The sequence below is a fragment of the Chrysemys picta genome, chromosome 14 (assembly GCF_011386835.1).
Source record: "Chrysemys picta bellii isolate R12L10 chromosome 14, ASM1138683v2, whole genome shotgun sequence".
Classification (NCBI taxonomy): Eukaryota; Metazoa; Chordata; order Testudines; family Emydidae; genus Chrysemys; species Chrysemys picta.
The window spans coordinates 23,972,940-23,994,101 of record NC_088804.1 but is presented as its reverse complement, the minus strand read 5'-3'; the positions used below and the strand labels follow the sequence as shown (position 1 = coordinate 23,994,101).

The window sequence follows — 21,162 nt, the reverse complement described above, 5'->3', positions numbered from 1 at the left end:
TTCCTCTTGTTTTTTGCTTGCTGAGTGAAAGCAGTTTTGTCTATGCTTAGTGTCTCAGATTTAACTTGAAACATGTACTTAAAAAAAATCCTACACACTCAGTTACCAAAACTTGTGTTGGATCATAATTGGAATCATACAATGCAAACTTTCCACTTGGCTTCAAAGCACAACAAAGTATCTTCTTTGTGTTAAATCCACATGATATATCCAAATAGGCATAGACTATTTTCCTAAAGAGATGGGTGAATCAGTTCCTGTTTTTTGGAATATCTCAATGAGGCATCTTGGGGCCTGCACTGCTCTAGTTTCCAAAGAGATCCCATTTGCTGTGCTATATCTAACATCTTAGCCACTGGGGAGCACAGCTGCAGCAACCTTGGCTTCGAGCAACTAGAGAGCAAGCCAGCTCCATAGGATGCAAACTCTCAGTGTGAAATTTTTTTTTTTTTGCCTGATTTTATACAACCCTTTTAGTTAGTTTAGGAATGACTTTTTATGCTGCTAATTAGAGAGACTGAAATAAGGGTAGTTTGGACTAAGATTCATCTCCCTATCCTAATATCTTCGGTATCTTTGCACTGACTTTATTCCCTTGCATAATATAGCCACAAGAAAAACTCTTTTAGAAAATGTTAAGGGAGTGACAGCAAGTGACAAAGCAAAGATATTCAAACCTAGGCCAGATACTAACTCAAGCTGTGAGAATAATTTCACATACCAAGTGAGAGAGGTGAAATGAACATTTCCACTGTGTTTTAGGACAAGGTGAAAGAGTCAACTTTTGCAACATTTATGTTGTGAAACTGTCAATCCTACTGTAATTAGGCTTGAGTCTGCTTAATTTAACAGTAATAACCCAGTAACAGATATGTGCCTAGGTCACTGCCCACCACAGACACAGAATGTGCTCCTATTCTGCAAGTAGTGCCAAAGGAATCAGTGAAACTATGTGTGCAGTGAGTAAGGGGAGGCAGAATCTAGCCCTTTGTTGCCTTTGAACTACCCATTATTGTTCTTGTTGTGGTTCCTGCACTTCCCCATAATGTTTGCAGAGCTGCCTTAGTGGCCAACCTCATCCTCAAGGCACTGCTACTAATTATAGAATCATTTTGGAGATCTGTGTCTAGAGTTTCCCAGGGCTGCAATATCTGTTCTGTTGGTGCCACCACATCTTGGGAAACCCCCTTTAATGAAATCAGCCCAGCATCCATGGTCTCCAGAGTATGAAGTGCTGCCCAATCTTTGCAAACCTCCTTACCGTGGAACAACCCAAGGATAACGCTAATAACTTGCAGTTATTATTCATTCCCTGTGTCCTTCCACTGTTGCTTCCATGTGAGGAGGAAGTCTAGTCATAGAGTACTGCTATAAAGTCCTTCAGTCAACATGATAATATCACAGTTTGGCTCCAGTCTCATAGGCTATACCAAACTTTGTTATAGCTTTGTTTAGTAACTGTTAAATTTGGCTGTATTGGAATTAGATGAGCCATTTTTGAGTTATGAGACTAAGAACAATCAGTTTTTCTTTTTGCCAATTTATGACTTCAAAAAGACTACTTCTGAAAACTTCAGACTAGCTTTAGACCTTTGTCCTCAATCAAAGCCATTGTAAAAGTCTAATTTTGCCCTCATGCGGTTTCATATTTTCATAGCTATTTATTTAACTCTCCATGGATATTATCATTTTGGTGAGAGGTCTTGCAGAAGCTATAAGTAATTGGAAATGTTCAATGAGCTTGCAAGATTCTTGAGAAAAATAGGTAAGGGACATTACAAATTTGTGTGAAATTAATGTGGTTCATACTTTACTATATTTAACTGTGAGAACTTGCCTGAAGTCCCCGGCACTGTTTATAGTCTTTCCTGAGTGACTGACGGAAATTGCAAATGTCACTCGAAATCTCATGCAAGTCACAATCCCCAGAAAATGTTTTGATGCTGCTTGTAAACTCTGTCAAACATACTAACACTGGATACAATGGGTGAGAGAGGAGCTTCTTTTTTTGCTTTTGGAATAGGATCTCTGTTTACCTCTGGTTCTAGTAGCTACCAAAGATCCTCCACATAAAAGCAAAAATGTGGCCCAGAACTATGCTGTCCTCCCCATTATGGACCCTTTGTCTTCTGTTCTGAGTTATAACCTCACTTTTTCCTCAACTCCAGTCATTGTCTCATGACCCTTGCTACCCCAGTTGTTTTTAAAGACCAAGCAGGGCCGGCGCAACCCAATAGGCGACCTAGGCGGTTGCCTAGGGTACTACAATTTGGGCAGTATTTCGGCGGCGGGACCTTACGCTGCCTCTGTGGGGGTGCGGCATTTCGGGAAGCTATTAACCTCTGATGGCATTGGCAGGAGAATTTATAACCTCTGTGAGTGCTATTTTTGAGATACCCTTTTGTACTAGCAAATGTTGCTCTTGCGGGGGTTATAAAATCTGCAAGTGTATTTGGCAGAGGTTTCAAGTTTTCAGAAACCTCTGTTTAAAAGATAACAAAAATGCCCAATTATTAACTTTGGACGTGAGGGAGCTAAGGTTGAGAATACATTTTATTTGGAAAAATGTTAATGGAATATTTTTGTTGTTTTAAAAATATTAGACTTGAAAGTAAGAGAATTAAATTTTCCCAAACTATTCTAAATTCTACCCATCTCCCAACCTAACATCCAAAGATACTCCCACTGCCTCCCAAGCTTCTAAAAATCTCTGTTTAATCTAAATCATGGGCACTCGTTCGGGTAAAAATGTTAATACAGTAATAGCTTCTGAATTGCTAATCTGGTACTGAATAAGAGATTGAGACTTGTCTCTTCACCAGAATCCCTTTTCCATTAAAAACCAGAGACTACAATATTTCATATAATTTTTCACTATGAGTTGGAAATCCTCCCAGTCCGACTTCCCAATACTGGCTTGTTATCCCATTAAATCTTGTGTCACTTCCTTAAAATAGGTACGATTGTGCAGTATGTTGCTTATCTTCCTGATTATCAACTGGAGAGAATATCCTCTCTCTAGAGGTCACAGGTCTATCTGCATATGTAGAAGACTCGCAACAGTTGCATACTAAACTGACACAGCATCTAGCCCTCATGAAATAAAGAATATTTTCTTTATAAATGTCATACTGTTGCAATTCACATGCTTCATTAGATGGATTTCTTGATTCACAAGAAGATGTCAAGTGCATACGTGTAACAATGTGGGGCCAGCGATCACGTTTTCATAACACTTTACAGTATGAATTAACTAAATTCACAAGACACCTATGGGGTGGGTGTGATGTTACCCATTTTAATAATCCATAAACTGAGGCACAGAGAGGTTAAGTGACTGACCCAAGGTCACCAATGATTCAGTAGCTAAGCCAAATCTTAGTGCCCTGCCCTAACCACTGGAAAATCCTTCATCTCTTACACTACACCTTTATCTCCTCTACAGGTCTGTGGACCAGTTCTCCAAATACACAGTTTCAATACAGTGTTTTTCCATACAAACAAATACAGAGATTTTTGTGAGAGCAGCTGTTCCTACAATCTGGTTACTGTGCCGCCCCAACAAGAAGGTTTAATTTTAATTTGTTAGAATGAATAAAACCCAAACACCCTCACTTAATAGTGATTCTTCTGGGAGCAAGCATGCAGGCCTCGGTAGGCCAGTGTGTAAACAGGCATGGACTTGACCTACAGTGACTTTTTTGTGTTTGTGTAAAAGTTTGTATAATTTTCCTTTCAGAATGGGAGCTTGTATGCCAAGGTTTAAAACGAGTGAGTGAATTTTTATAGTCCCATTATAATGGAAATGTTCACCTTAATTATTGCAACGTGAATGGCTTACAAAATAATATATGGAAAGTGAAGTAAATAATGTAAACATATAATTATGTTTTGTACTATTACGTCCACAGAAACATAAAACTAATATTATGACTTTAAAAAAATGAAACCAAACTAGACGTGCCCAGTTAGTTATTTTGATCCCTTACCAGCTTCCTTCCTCCTCCCCTCTTCTGAAAAGAAAATAAAATCTGTGTGCTTTAGGAAAAAAACTGTTTCTGTCATATTATTACTTCTAAAGACAATCCCTGAGTGCATGGACTTTTAAACAAGTGCTTTATCCTTGAAAATTAAAATAAAATATTTTCATGTAATCAGTAAATTCTGTTATGAAACTTTACAGCAGCTACATTAAAGGATAAGAATAACTACTATTTTGAAATTCTGAATATCTTATAATTAGACCAGCCCTTAAGAAATATTCAGAGTTAAGGCACATTAAAATGTATTCCACAACATGGAGACAGCCCTGACAAAGAAACATTATTCTTAGATTTACAATTAATTACCCTTATGTCTATACCTTGCATTCAATTTGCATATCTTAAAAGTGCTGTAAATTTCATAGAACTCCCTTGTTATTTAAGATCATTACGCTTAGTAAAAGTTTCTACAGTGATAACTTTCTCTTGATTATGTAGTTGCGAGGTCAATAAATCTGGCTTTACTTTGCTCTACAATGTTATAATTTTTCTTTTTGTGTGTGTTTTTCATTATTTTGCTCCTTGTTCCTTCTGCCCTCTCATTTATAATCCCCCGAAGAACCAGTAGATAGAGAAGTCTGGCTAGAAGACGAAGTGAGTGGTCAGATTCTCAGATGTTATCTTTTTCCCAGAACGCACTGGTACTGGGTGTCTGACATGTTCTATACATCTTTCTAGTGTCAACCTCATTAAACAAATACAACTTGATGTATAGCTCTCAAGAAATGAAATTTCATGCAATGAATTTGTTCTGATCCAGCTTCTTCTGCTGCTGCTTCTCCTCCTCCTCCTCTTTCTCCACATTCCCCCCACATCCCTTTTTGGTCAGCAGTGATTTTGTGCATTCTTGATTTCTAGCTGTAATTTTAGATGGGCACTAGTGATAATTTCATAATATTTTTGGCAGAGTATTTCAGGTCTTTATGAAAGTTTCATATTTTAAACTGACTACACCAGGTTTCCTACATTCTCAGTAAGGATTAGCCTTGTATAAAATATGATAGAGTCTTTGGAATAATGTTCAGTATGTTTTCTTTGATCAGATATACATGTAATTGTGTTTTAAATATGAGACACATCTGCTGTCACATGCATGTTGTAAATGTTCTGAACTTTCATAGGTAACAGGGTCTAAATGTGCTAGAACGGTGGTTTATGGTCTAATTCAAGGTTAACACAATACCCTCCAAGCTAGAAAGACACTAAACACTTTGCCAGAATAGTAAATAGCATTTTCATCCTTTTCCCCTTCTTTAGCCTAAAAGAATTTAAAGAAGAAATATATTTTAAAACTAAAATAAACTCTCCATTTAATGAGACTATATATTATTTACAGGAAAATGCCACTAAACTCAATTAGTGCTGGTCTCACCACTGGGTGGAATTTGGAGTTGTTGAATCTTTTTTTTTTTTTTTTTTTTTTTAAATGCAGTTCATTGCAGTCATTTGCTGAGTCTAGGGCGATGCTCCAGTTTTAATCATGTGTAAAAGTACAGCATATAAGGAAACAGCAACATACTGTATAAATATTTTTAGATATTTTGTTTTAAAAATACACAGTCTGATACTTGAAAAGTTTGTCCCCATCCTGTTCCTTTTATAAAAATGAAGCCATTTTATTTGTTATCTTAAACAGGCAATTTCCCATTACCACCTGCTCAGTATTATTAATTAAAGTTATTTTTTCAAGTTAATGTGACTATCATTTCCCTGTTATACCTCACTGGAATAGTGCATTATTTAAAACCAGCCTTGGAAGAAAATAGCAGCCATTTTAAACACTTGCCTCCTGCCCAGACACAGAATAATTTCTATAATGGTAAGCAGAACTATTATCAGTATTATAGTAATTATTAATTATGGTTCATGAATTAAATAAAGTTCCTGGACCCCTGTACTTTGTTTTCTTATAGACTTAAGCCATCATCTTACACTTTAAAGGTGAATCTCTCTCTCTCACTCTCTCTCCTTTTTTTAAAATGAAAATATCTATTTTTTTCCCTTGGGACATGGTGTTGAATACATGGGGGAGCACAGGAAGGGAGATTTAATAAATATATTCATCTCTGATTCTGAATTTCTCTCAGGCCTTTTAATATATAAGTAGTTTTGAAGATCTAAAGTAACTACATGTATCCTGATTTTTATGGGCTGAATACAAGCAAATATGAATATGGAACTATTCTAGTTGATTCTAATATAACATTTCTATTAAAATGATTTTTAAAACCCTTCCCAAAATTCCAATAATTCTGTTTAAAAAAATATAACACTGCAGCATAGATTAGCTACCCGTGGAATACCTTGGCAAAAGTATTCAAGTAGCAAGAGTTTTTCTAGTCTTATGTCCTATATACATCTGTTAAATTACTCAGAGATCTCATTAAATAAAGCTAATGTACTTGTAAAACAGTAGGGAGAGACAGTATATCATTGTAACTGTTAGAAAGAGCCATTCTGGCAAGGAGGGAGCCAAGAAGGCTAGGTGTATGCTGGTCAGTGTAGATGTTTCTAGGCCATAAATCTTGGCCCTTTCCTGCCTAGTTATTGTGTATTTCTTTAGGTGAGAGATTGATTGTAGCAGTGGAAGATGAATTTGCCCACAGACCCTTTCTTCTTCTTTTTTTTTTTTATACTCCTGATGCCTCGCCAAGGTGATAATGCTTTTTTCCCTGCAATCATTTGTTTCAGATTAAAAGCATGAAGAAACATAAGAAGGCTCGTCTCTGAAGTCAGGCAAACATGAGGGCATGAAGGCATATAACTGTCCCAGGTGTGAAGAGAGTGCATTTTACCTCTGCCAGGTTTATGACCAGTTTAACTGGAGGAGAATCATCAAGAGTAAAATCCATGGAGGAACCCTAATGTTTCTTTAGTGTGGATTCTTAAAAATTCTTAAAAATGCTGCTAAACTATAACATAATTAAATAGGGCTGCCAAGTGATTGAGAAAATTAATTGCGATTAATCACGTGATTAAAAAATTAATTGTGATTAATCACGCGATTAATTGCACTGTTAATAGAATACCATTTATTTAAATATTTTTGGATGTTTTCTACTTTTTCAAATATATTTCAATTATAACACAGAATACAAAGTGTACAGTGCTCACTTTATATTTATTTTTATTACAAATATTTGCACTGTAAAATACAAAAGAAATCATGCTTTTCAATTCACCTAATACAAGTACTGTAATGCAATCTCTTTATCATGAAAGTTGAACTTACAAATGTAGAATTATGTACAAAACAATAACAGCATTCAAAAATAAAACAATGTAAAACTTAGAGCCTACAAGTCCACTCAGTCCTATTTCTTGTTCAGCCAATTGCTCAAACAAGTTTGTTTATATTTGCAGGAGATAATGCTGCCTGCTTCTTGTTCACAATGTCACCTGAAAGTGAGAACAGGCATTCTCATGGTACTGTGGTAGCTGGCGTTGCAAAACATTTATATGCCAGATGTGCTAAAGATTCATATGTCCCTTCATGCTTCAACCACCATTCCAAAGGACATATGTCCATGCTGATGACAGGTTCTGCTTGATAACAATCCAAAGCAGTGTGAACTGATACATGTTCATTTTCATCATCTCAGTCAGGTGCCACCAGCAGAAGGTTGATTTTATTTTTTGGTGGTTCGGGTTCCGTAATTTCTACATCGGATTGTTGCTCTTTTAAGACTTTTAAAAGCATGCTTTACACCTCGTCCCTTTCAGATTTTGGAAGGCACTTCAGATTCTTAAACCTTGGATCCAGTGCTGTAGCTATCTTTAGAAATCTCACATTGGTACCTTCTTTGTGTTTGTCAAATCTGCAGCGAAAGTGTTCTTAAAATGAACATGTGCTGAGACATCATCCGAGACTGCTATAACACAAAATGTATGGCAGAATGCAGGTAAAATAGAGCCAGAGACATACAATTCTCCCCCCAAGGAGTTCAGTCACAAATTTAATTAATGCATTATTTTTTTAACAAGTGTCATCAGCATGGAAGCATGTCCTCTGGAATGGTGACCAAAGCATGTTTAGCATATCTGGCACGTAAAGACCTTGCAATGCCAGCTACAAAAGTCCCATGTGAACGCCTGTTCTCACTTTCTGGTGACATTGTAAATAAGAAGTTGCAGTATTATGTCCCGTAAATGTAAACAAACTTGTTTGTCTTAGCGGTTGGCTGAACGAGAAGTAGGACTGAGTGCACTTGTAGGCTCTAAAGTTTTGCATTGTTTTGTTTTTGAGTGCAGTCATGTAACCAAAAAACCCACAAAAAACTACATTTGTAAGTTGCACTTTCACGATAAAGAGATTGCACTATAGTACCTGTATGAGATGAACTGAAAAATACTGTTTGGTTTTTTTCATTTTTACATTGCAAATATTTGTAATTAAAAATAATAATATAAAGTGAGCACTGTACACTTGGTATTTTGTGTTGTAATTGAAATCAATATATTTGAAAATGTAGAAATACAACCAAAATATTTAACAAATTTCAATTGGTATTCTATTGTTTAACAATACAATTAAAACTGAAATTAATTGTGATTAATTTTTTTAATTGCAATTAATTTTGTTGAGTTAATTGTTTGAGATTAATCGACAGCCCTATTATTAAAATATTACTCCCTTGCCTATTTGTTTTGCCATTCACAGGAGCAAAAAATAGCCCTGGATTATACCATGTACTGAATAGGGGAAATGGGGTGGGGAGATACTTTTCATGAATATATATAGATGCTGAATTTATAAGGATCAATATAGTCACAAATGTTGTACAACATGTCAGGATATCATAAAAACCAGGCAGTTCTACATAAAATACCAGCTTAATCTTGGAGATTTTAAAGCCTCGTTAAAATGAGGATAAAGTCCATATATGGAATGGCAGCATTCAAAAGGTTGAAGTTGTATATCTGTGATGCAGAAATTTTAACCATTACATTTGAATGTCAGTCGACTCATTTGATCCCAATTGGTATTAACATGTAAAAAGTTAAGACCAGGAGACACATCAGTATATTATCTTACCCAAAAGTATTTGTTGTGTGAAGACTATGTAGCTTAATGAATAAACTTGGTCTTTAGCTTATTGGGATCTGTGATCCTGAAATGAGCTACTTTAGTAGGCAATATATAATTTTATTAAACCCAGGCCCCGCTGCTTAACTGGGCATAACAAGAGGGACAGAGGTAACAGAGTGGCCCTTCCAGGTTCAGGATGAGGTTATTGTCAGGTAATCAGATACCATGGTGATAAGCAGGGTATGAGAACCTTATTAGTTGGTTTTAAAAAACTGCAATGCATGATCGTGGCTGCCAGCCGGTTAACATTCAAGACCAAATATGTTCATGTGCATGTTTTTATGTTTATATAATACAGACCCTGAAAATTGTTGCACTTCTAAATAGTAGAAATTCTACTTTCTCTGTTGTTTTCTTGCCAGACTTGAGATGCTCAGATAATACTTTCTGCAATCGTGCCTGACAAAGTTACTTAGTGGTAAAGAAAAAAAAAGTACAGTAACATATAAGAAGAAGATCTGGATCTCGTGTATTTTTTTTCGTCAAGAAACTTTGAAAGTCAAGCAAGTATTTTTTATCTTGACCTTTTTGCAACACTGCCCCATATTCACGAGTTGTCAGCACATGTTTGTCTGGAGTCATCCGTCACTGCCATCCGTCACTCCTCTGCCATTCCCATCAGTCCCATTATCTGGGATCAAGAGAGAGCTGAGGATGTAGCCTGAAGGATCATTAAACCTCAGCTTCCAGGTACGGCACGTAGTCCAGGTGGCCTGTTGTTATTTATAATAAAGAAACAACACAGCAGAACTGCCTGATAGTGGCCCATGAGGCCTCGTGAAAGGACGGGCTGAGGGATGTCATCACTGAAGGACAGCTAAAAGTGGACTTCCTTCCCCCCACACAGTAAGCAGAGAGAATTTATTGAACATCTGTTCAGTACATGGCTGGGAAGATTGATTAATTTAATTGCTCACACTTTGCTTAAGTAACATTTGAATACTTAATGTCAGGTTTGAAGGATATTACAATGTTTCCTCACACACCTTCTTTTTAAAGAGACAGAGTTTCTGAGGGCTTTTGGTGTCTCTCAGGGAAGTTGAAATGCATCCTTTGTATGGGAGTCTGTAAAAGGAAGCAAGTGGGAAAAGCTGCCTTTTTTCATAAAAGCAACTAGTTATTTTTCACACTTTGCCCATCATGATATATCATTAATGTAATGAGGTTGGATCTTCTTCACTGAGTGGTGGTAATTTTCCCTCTGGTATCAACTGTAGAGACAGTTCAGCATATTATATATTTCTGTACCCTTTAACATAATACCATGATCGTATTGAAGTAGATGATGAGTTAAAGCTGCAATAATTTATTGCAAGTTCTAGTCAGGCAGTGTGTTTGGGAGGAAATTTTGTGAAATCCTCACAGGAAAAAAATAGATTAATGGAGTAACATTAAACAATGGAATGTCTGATATCATTCAATCATCTATGCTTTAATTAGATGATGATTTCTCAGTTGTGTGTCATCCAAAGAGATATTACCCATATGACCAAAATATAATAACCCAAATGAAAATACTAAAGGACACTTGGGGTACAGTGGTCACCATGAAAAAGGAAAACTTTGCCAACATAGCTAACTCAGCTATTTCCTATTCTAAGAATAGGGAGCATTTCAGCATTTCACAGTACAAGTGTCTGTTGACTGCTGATAAATGCGGACAATCTAATGGTGATCATTGTATGGTGGAAAATAAATGTGAAGTTGCATGTTCTGCTACACAATAAAACTGTGCTGCCATCTCCACCAATGGAGGTTAACCTAATAAAAATAGACTGACAGATTTGTGGTTCTTGTAGAAAGGCATTTATTTTTGACTCCTAAAAGCTCAAACCTCAGTTCTCTAGTAATGATGTTCTTTGATCTTGCTGTGCCACTGGTAGTTTTAAGTCTGATATACAGATATGGCATCTTTAAATATTTGTCTTACTTTTTGTGTAATTTGCTTTGGAACTGTTAGTGCAGTAAATAGGAAATGATACAAACTTACATAGTCATGTATTTTTTATTGTCAGAGATACTGTATATGATATTCTCACAGCAATGCTTAAATCTGAGAGAGTAGGGATTTAACAATGCTGCATTACTAATTTACTACTTTCAAACAGAAAAAAGAAGAGCCCAGAAATGAAAGGTCTCATATACGGCTACATAAAACAGAGCAACAGTATCATGTAGTGGTACTTAATAATGGTACTGGCATTTTGTTAGCATCTCCCTACAAGGAAAAATTGTTCTTAGAAAAGGATATCTACAGTCAAATCTGATTGAAGTCAAAAGAAACATTGGCTGATTTCTTTGAAAGATGCCCGTCTGTTCCTGAATTTGACCGTACACAATACATCCTGCAACATCGAGTCAGATTGTCAAGGCCAGAACCAGGTGCCTATGTTACTTGTATCCTTCTACATCAGTCATACTGTAGGGAGCAGACAATTAATTCTGGAGCAAAATTGAAAGTCAGAGGCAGAGTGTGAAAGAACAGAATGACAATAATAAAGTGCCCCTGCCTCACATTAATCTCCCTCACTTCAGGGCTGTCAGAGGCGGCCTGGCGGTGACTAATGCCAAGCTTTGCATACAGTGGTCACAGACATGAGCAGCATGCTCCCTTTACAGCATCCGCGATTCGCTTTGTTGAGTTTTTGACTCCTGTGGAATCATTGAAAAAACATAGCCACTGGTCATAGGTAGCAGGACCAAGTTCCTTCATCATACACCTATTGATCGATGTGCAGGTTCCCAGGACTTCGCTTAAAAAAATGGAAACCTGACAAATACAGGGAGCTTAAACTAAGTTTTAGAACAGATGAGTTCAGCAGATAAGGGTTAATAAGTTGAGGAAGTGCATATTATGTGCAAGCCCAAGCGCTGAGACAAAATGATCTTGCACCTCTTTAGATGCGCTAATCCATTAACATTGCAAAAGACTTGGATGAACATTTGGGAATTGTGTTCCATTGATTTTATTGTCATCTTTTTGCACAAATAGTAAATAGGCTAACATTTAAGGTACAGTGTAATTATTCTCGAAAAGCAAGACATCAATGTAAAGTTTATTGTTGCAGACCAGACATTTTGACAGGAATACTGTAATGTCCCAGAAGTGTCACTTGGTTACTGAAAAGGTTAAAAATTGGTGCATAGTGTCGGGGAAGAAAAGCAGTAACAACAAACAGCATTCAAGAATCACAAGCACTTCAGTGGGAAAGTGGAAATATGTCATGTAAGAACACACATCTACTGTAGGAGGATCAGTGTACCGAAGAAGAAAGTGAAACATACCTAATGAAAATACTGCTTTCTCTATCAGTGTTTCAAGGCTATCTCTCATTACTTAGATTGCAGAAATAACTTTCATCTCCAATTCCTCCTTTTATTGCATGCAAACCACACACATGCCAATGTGTTGTGCAATTTGATATGGCTGTACTTGAAAATTTTATTTATCTTTTCTGCTAATTGTGGAAGAAAATTCCCCCACAAAATTAACATACTTTCTAGGCTATGTTGCGTCTTCCTTTGTATACAAGTATATCCAGGAGAGAGTATGCTTATTGTATCATTTATAGAATGTTATTTGACCAGGAAAAAAGCATGTATTGTGTTGTATTCGACCAGCAGAGAAACATTCATTAGAATCTGAATTAGACCAGGAAAGAAGCATTCAATAGTTTGCTGTATTAGACCAAGAAAAGTGCATAGATAATATCTGTATGTGTGTGTGTGCGTGTCATGTACAGCTCTGACAATCTTTTTTTAAGCCAGGAGAGAAAAGCACATGTATAGGTTCATGTTGGGCTTGAGTACTACACCATCAGTTTTTCATTGTTTCTTATTTAAACAAATTTGCTCTCATTAATTGTTTGGAAATCTCAACTGGGATTTAAAATACTACTTCCCATTAGATTTCGCAGTTAGTCAGGATGCTTGGCTGAAAATGCAATTGTTTTTCTTTTAAGCAACAAATATACAGAAAGTGCAACATCCTCACTATATAGCATCAGCGGTATTTGAATCTGGGGACTGAAGCACTAGAGCCTTTACTGTTTCAGTAAAAGGAGAAACTCCAGAAGGCTGTAGCCTTCACATGGACTAGCCTTTACAGGAGGGGGCAACACACATTTTACAAGCATGTTACAATAGCATGAAATGAAATAATTTTTTAAAACAGGTAATATGCCACACATTGCAAAGGATGCAAATATAAATACATTTCACAATATATCTGTGCCAGTAGCTTTAGGATCACAGTTAAGTATGAGTCTAACACTGGTTTACCTAAACAGCTAACAGTATCTAGTAGTGATGGCAGTGTGGAGAGAGGTGGGAGTAAACCAAGAATATGTAATTGCTGTCTTGTTTTGCGTATTTCTGTGCAATGCTTCCATCAAGTGGTTGGTCTGCAATGAGGATAAGGTACCTACTGCTACTGCCAGCTAAGTGAAAGCAGTGAAGAGGCATTGGGAAGTGGAGGGGTTGGCGCTAAAAGGTTAGGGTTGTAGTGCTGGCTTTTCAGGCTGTAACTGAGATTTTTGTTTAATAACTGGATTCTTACAACTGAGCCTCAAACAGTTATGTCTTCCTGAGCAATTTTCATTGACTGTTATTGAATATCTTGCAAAAGTTCATTCAGGGAAACCATGTGAACTTAAAATTTAATGCTTTGCCCTGGGACTGACAGGAAACCTTTTTCAGTAGAACCACTTTCAACACCAAATTAATACAGCATTTCTATGGAATATTTTGGCTGATTTTCAGATCAGAGCAGTATATTTAAAGCAAGATTGATACCAGTACATCTGTATTTATGTTTCAAAACAGCATTGTTCAGAAGTTTTGAATAAATCATTGGTGTATAAATCCTGCATCCTCAGTTGACCTAGATGTGGTAGATTTAATTATGTCAATGCTGAGAACTTTTAAGGGCCTGTTTTTTCTTTGCGATTTTATACTCAGGAATCTTTTTAACTGATTGCACAAATGTGAGTCCCCCAACCCTCATCTTCTTTGTTGGTTATGGGTATATATTATGTCTGGCTCTCTTCTTCTTCAAATGTAAGAAATAGAATACAAAGAGAGAGGCTGGAGTTTAGTCTACTATGAGAGAAGTGAAACCTTCATTTAACATCTTCAGTGAAAAACAAAAACCAAACAAGCAAAAGGGAGGGAGGGATAGTTCAGTGGTTTGAGCACTGGCCTGCTAAAGCCAGAATTGTAAGTTCAATCCTTGAGGGGTCCACTTAGGGATCTGGGGCAAATTCAGTACTTGGTCCTGCCAGTGAAGGCAGGGGGCTGGACTCGATGACCGTTCGGGTCCCTTCCAGCTCTAGGAGATAAGTATATCTCCATTTAAAAAAAAAAAAAAAAGCCAAACATCACTATGGGCAGAATTGAAATGGTAATGAAGCTTGCTTTCTGTGTGATGATCTAATAAATAAGCTCTGCTGGACCCAAAGCACTCTCATTTTGGGTCTAACAAGAAGAGCGTTCCTGAATTTCCCAGTGAGGGTGTATCTGCTGCTGTTCTGATGCTTCCGGTGTGTATGCTCTGGATTCCACACCCATGAAATCTGGGGTGAATTCAAGGCACACAGAGTGGTTTCCTGCACCAAGATGAGAGAACACAATTTCATCCTCCAGAATTGGAAAACTAAGAGGTGGTCCAAGAGGTCAACAGATGCTTAATTATCTGAAGGAAGCAAGGAGGACCTGTCTTTGAAAGTCGATTAAGATTATCATTAGGTTTTCTAGGCTTATGTAAGAGAAACTTGTAAGAATTAGAACAAGTGGAGAGCTTCAAAAATGATGTCACATTCAGCACCTTCACTGCAGAGAAGTTAAGAATTGATGTGGAATGAATTGCAATCTCATCCCTGTTTGCAGTGCAATTGGTGGGCAGAAATGGAGAAGTTTACATTGACAGTGCCATGCTGTACCTATCCTATGCACAAATAGAGGTCTTAATTCTCCAGTGCTGTCTATCTGCCATCATTCACATTGTATTCATGTAGGGTGAAATCTTAGTCCAATTGAAATCGACTGGAATTTTTCCATTTTTTTCTGTGGAATCAGAATTTGACCCATAACTTTAAAAAAATGAATGAAAAATACCACAGGTAGAAGGATCCTGTTGACTCTTAAACAAAACATGACAAAATATAGAACAAATCTTGAGAACACATCTGGGAAAGTGTGTTTTCAGTTTTTCTTCAACTATCTTGAAAAGACATTTACTGTTAATGCTACCCACAGTGAAGAAAGTGGAATCATGCATAAGTAAATAGCATGAATCAAATACATAAAGCTAAATAAAGGAAAACTATGGTGACATTAGGACATTACAACACAATATATCAGATTTTCAGCTGGCCTCACACTAACCTGTGATTTTTACCCTCAAAATTGTGGGTGCTGGTGCAGTTGCACATGGAAATCTGAATGACCTTTTGTATGCACAAACGTGAGCCACAGTGCATTACATATGATCTTAAAAAATGTGGTTTCTGATATACTGTCCCTTAAAGAGAGACATAAAAATAAAGGGAAGTTCTCTAAATGTTAGAAATCAACATTCTTGCAAATAAACATAATTTACAATACTGTGTAATTGTATTCATATAGCAAATTCCAGGAACACTTGCCACTTGCAATCACCTGCCTTGAGAACTATTGCTTATGGTGACTATTCTTACACCTTTAACATGTTCAAACTGTCTCTCAATGGCTTTTTCGCATAGACACAATGTTTGAGGTAGTTTGTAGGAAGACAGCTATCCACTTCCATAATGGAGATCTTTTTTCCCCCACAGTACTCTATCTCCTTGTACATTTACTCCAATGACTAGAACACATTTGTATTGGTGTGACTTTAGTATCAATGTGATGTTTGCGATGCATACAACAGAGATTATTTAAATAGTTACACTCTTCATGAGACCACCTTCACCACTTCCCCTGAGCTCCTGTGTTTTCTTTTCTTGGTCACAGAAGATTATAGCCACGGCCAGAACCTATAATCACCTTCTGAACAGAAGGAAAACATCTCTCTGAAAATGGCTGATGTGACACCCCTACCTTGTCCAGAAGCTGAAGGAGTAAAAGACTTTCAGAATAAATTTGGAAATTGAAAATCTTTTTGTAAACTTGGTCTTCACCAGTCTTGAATAAATGGATTTTATTCTTCTTCGGGATGATTTAGAGGCAGCAGTGACCAACTGAGATCCAAATTAGGTTTTCTGCAATTGGAGAGAGAAACTAAGGCCTGGTCTACACTATGACTTTAATTTGGATTTAGCAGCATTAAATAGAATTAACTCTGCACCCGGCCACACAACGAAGCCATTTATTTTGAAATAAAGGGCTCTTAAAATCTATTTCTGTACTCCACCCCGACGAGCGGAGTAGCGCCAAAATCGATATTGTCATTTCGAATTAGGGTTAATGTGCTCACAATTTGATAATATTGGCCTCCGGGAACTGTCCCACAGTGCACCATTGTGACCTCTCTGGACAGCAATCTGAACTCGGATGCACTGGCCAGGAAAAGCCCCACGAACATTTGAATTTCATTTCCAGTTTGCCCAGCGTGGAGAGCACAGGTGACCACAGATAGCTCAGCTCATCAGCACAGGTAACCATGCAGGCCGATAATTGAAAAAGAGCACCAGCATGGACCGTACAGAAGGTACTGGATCTGATCGCTATATGGGGAGAGGATTCAGTGCTAGCAGAACTTCGTTCGAAAAGACGAAATGCCAAAACTTTTGAAAAAATCTCCAAGGGCATGATGGAGAGAGGCCTGCCGCGTGGAAGTCAAGGAGCTCAGACAAGCTTATCAAAAAACAAAGGAGGCAAATGGTCACTCAGGGTCAGAGCCGCGGACATGCCACTTCTACGCCGAGCTGCATACAGTTCTAGGGGGGGCCGCCACCACTACCCCACCTCTGACCGTGGATTCCGAGGTGGGGATAATCTCATCAGCTACACCTGAGGATTCTGCGGATGGGGAAGAGGAGGAGGAGGACGAGCTTGCGGAGAGCACCCAGCACTCCGTTCTCCCCAACAGCCAGGATCATCATCTCAGCCTGACTGAACTACCCTCCCAACCCTCCCAACCCAGTATCCAAGACCACGACCCCATGGAAGGGACCTCAGGTGAGTTTACCTTTTAAAATATAAAACTTGTTTTAAAAGCAAGCGTTTTTTAATGATTACTTTGCCCTGAGGACTTGGGATGCATTCGCGGCCAGTACAGCTACTGGAAAAGTCTGTTAACGTGTCTGGGGATGGAGCGGAAATCCTCCAGGGATATCTCCATGAAGCTCTCCTGGAGGTACTCCAAAAGCCTTGCCACAAGGTTTCTGGGCAGTGCAGCATTATTCCATCCTCCATGGTAGGACACTTGACCACACCATGCTTGCAGCAAGTAATCTGGTATCATTGCATGACAAAGCCTGGCAGCGTGTGGTCCTGGTGTTTGCTGGCATTCAAGCAACATCCGTTCTTTATCTTGCTGTGTAATCCTCAGGAGAGTGATATCGTTCATGGTAACCTGGTTGAAATACAGGAATTTAATTAAGGGGACAGAGATGGCCGTTCCTACTGGGCTGTTTGCCTGTGGCTGAAAAGAAATCCTTCCTTGCAGTTAGCCAAGCGCGGGGGAGGAGGGGGGGAAAATTGGCTCTGAGCTTTTCGCGTTTGGCTAGCAGGGATCTTCCCTGTTACCAGCCACATGGTGGGGGGGAGGGGTACAGCTATCATCCCAGATAATTCATGGCGGGAGGTGGGGGGGGGGCGGGGAGGTTAGTTTGGTTTCTGCAGGGATCTTCCCTGATACCAGCCACGCGGTGGGGGGAGGGATAAAGCCATCATCCCAGAGAATTGGATGGGGGGGGGTTAGTTTGTTTTCTGCTGCTGAAGGTTAACAGGAAAACCGCAGCAGTCAATGGGCTTTGCTTGGTATGTGGGAAAGGAGGGCGCAGAAGCCGAAAGACAATGGCTTACCATGGTCTCATGCAAGCTGAATTCTGTTGCCTGGACCTGCGCCTGTGATCTCTAACACCAAAGCCACAGGCACTCAATATTATGATGGAAAATGCGACCTTGTACTGAAATCACATGTGCTATGTAATGTGAATAGTGTTGTTCACCATGAAAGAGTATAAGCATTGTTCTGTAAAATGTATCATTTTAAAAACTTCTCTCCTTTTTTTCAACCCTCCCTCCAGCAGCTGCAAATTTTTCAAGCCTCCCTCCTCCGTCCTGAAGGCTATCTCAGATAAGGCGGCGGAGAAAGAGGACGCGAGACGAGATGTTCACGGAAATAATGGAATGCACCCGCAATGAAAGAGCTCATTTGAATAAGTGGAAGGACACGGTATCTAAATTTAGGAAAGATGCCAGTGAACGTGAGGTCATGAGGGACGCTTGAGATGAGACGTGGCAGGCTGCAATGCTGGGGCTGCTGCATGATCAAATGGACATGCTCCGGAGTCTGGTGGAGCTTCAGAAATGGCAGCAGGATAACAGACTGCTGCTGCAGCTGCTGTATAACCTCCCTCCCCCCTCACCATGTTCCATATCCTCCTCACTCAGACGTGTAAGAACGTGGGGAGAGGGGAGAAACTCCGTGCACCCTCCCACTCCACCCTAGCCCAACCAAAAGGCTGTCATTATATTGAATTTTTTCAGTGGCCTTTTACTTCCCTCTTATCCTCCTCCCAAACCTCACCCAGATTACCTTGTCGGTTCTCTCCCTATGTTTATAATCAATTAATAAAGAATACATGATTTTTAAATGATAGTGACTTTATTTCCTTTGAAAGCAACCTGGTGGAAGGGGGAGGATGGGTTCCTTACAGAGAATGAGTCAATTAAGGGAGCGGGTTTTCATGAAGGAAAAACAAACAGAAATTTCACACTGTAGCCTGGCCAGTCATGAAACTGGTTTTCAAAGCTTCTCTGATGCACAGCGCTTCCTGGTGTGCTCTTCTAATCGCCCTGGTGTCTGGCTGCGCGTAATCAGCAGCCAGGCAATTTGCCTCAGCCTCCCACTCTGCCATAAAGGTCTCCCCCTTACTTTCACAGAGATTGTGGAGCACACAGCAAGCAGAAATAACAATGGGGATATTGGTTTGGCTGAGGTCTGAGCGAGTCAGTAACGATCGCCAGCAACCTTTTAAACGGCCAAATGCACATTCTACCACCATTCTGCACTTGCTCAGCCTGTAGTTGAACAGCTCCTGACTCCTGTCCAGGCTGCCTGTGTATGGCTTCATGAGCCATGGCATTAAGGGATAGGCTGGGTCCCCAAGAATAACTATTGGCATTTCAACATCCCCAATGGTTATTTTCTGGTCTGGGAAGTAAGTCCATTGCTGCAGCCGTTTAAACAGATTAGTGTTCCTGAAGACACGAGCGCCATGAACTCTTCCCGGCCAGCCCACGTTGATGTTGGTGAAACATCCCTTGTGATCCACAAGTGCTTGCAGCACCATTGAAAAGTACCCCTTGCGGTTTATGTACTGGGTACCCTGGTGCTCTGGTGCCAAGATAGGGATATGGGTTCCATCTATCGCCCCACCACAGTTAGGGAATCCCATTGCAGCAAAGCCGTCCACTATGACCTGCACATTTCCCAGAGTCACTACCTTTCGTAGCAGCACCTCAGTGATTGCTTTGGCTACTTGCATCACAGCAGCCCCCACAGTAGATTTGCCCACTCCAAATTGATTCCCAACTGACCGGTAGTTATCTGGCATTGCAAGCTTCCACAGGGCTATCACCACTCGCTTCTCAACTGTGAGGGCTGCTCTCATCTTGGTATTCTGGCCCTTCAGGGCAGGGGAAAGCAAGTCACAAAGTTCCAAGAAAGTGCCCTTACGCGTGCGAAAGATTTGCAGCCACTGGGAATCGTCCCACACCTGCAACACTATGCGGTCCCACCAGTCTGTGCTTGTTTCCCGGGCCCAGAATCGGCGTTCCACGGCTATAACCTGCCCCATTAACAGCATGATCTCCAAAGCACCGGGTTCCGCGGTTTGATAGAATTCCATGTCCATATCCTCATCACTCTCGCCGCCGCGTTGCTGTAGCCTACTCCTCGCTGCCTAGTTTTGCAGGTTCTGGTTCAGCATAAACTGCACGATAATGCACGATGTGTTTACAATGTTCATGACTGCTGTCTTGAGCTGAGCGGGCTCCATGCTTGCCGTGGTATGGCGTCTGCACTGTTCACCCAGGAAAAAGGTGCGAAACGGTTGTCTGCCATTGCTTCCCTGGAGAGGGGGGAGGATATACCCAGAACCACCGGCGACAATGTTTTTGGCCCCATCAGGCATTGGGATCTCAACCCAGAATTCCAATGGGTGGAGGAGACTGTGGGAACTATGGGATAGCTACCCACAGTGCAGTGCTCCAGAAATCCATTCTAGCCCCGGTACATGGCCACACACCACCGAATTAATGTGCTTAGTGTGGCCGCATACATTCGACTTTATACAATCTGTTTCCAAAATTCGAATTATATAAATTCAGATTAATCCCGTAGTGTAGACCTACCCTAAGGATACAGCAAATACTTTCTCTGAGGAGAGCTGAACCTTCTCATTCCTGAAGGTTCAATAGCTGAGACACTGTGTCCTGCCTGTCACCTCAGTCTTTCTGACTGGCTGTATATAAGCCCTTGGGATGAGTTGAGTAACTTAGATCGATTCCCCCCAGCATAGACCAGGCCTTAGATGGGAGCAAGGTTAGGAGAGTGCTGAGTGTTTTTGAAAATCCAACCCTTGAAGGTTGCTCTCAGGGTATTCTCACCACAGCCTAAGAAGACTTGCTCTTGGATGTAGATAAAGCAGAGAAGGCCTTTTTTATCCAATCAGTTATGAAAGATTTAATTAAATTTGGCAATAACTTGATGCAAAACATCTCTAGAAAGTGGCAATTCTTCAACAAAAAAACTTCAGAAACAGACTCCAATGAGAAACTGCAGAACTGGAATTAATTTCCAAACTGGGCACCATCAAATTA

At 39.5% G+C, this 21,162-nt stretch overlaps 1 long non-coding RNA gene across 2 annotated transcripts in view; it reads left to right on the top strand.

Moving 5' to 3' along the window:
• Positions 1-18,932, top strand: part of LOC101944715 (uncharacterized) — a 212,046-nt gene extending 193,114 nt beyond the window's left edge. Inside the window, exons 4-7 of one of the 2 annotated variants that reach the window (XR_010592566.1) lie at positions 6,735-6,816; positions 9,495-9,822; positions 16,123-17,289; positions 18,363-18,932. This is a non-coding gene — a long non-coding RNA (uncharacterized LOC101944715). Of the gene's footprint in view, positions 1-6,734; positions 6,817-9,494; positions 11,119-16,122; positions 17,290-18,362 lie in introns of those variants that run through there. The other variant, XR_006174935.2, reaches the window with a different exon arrangement.
• Positions 18,933-21,162: the final 2,230 nt, after the last annotated feature.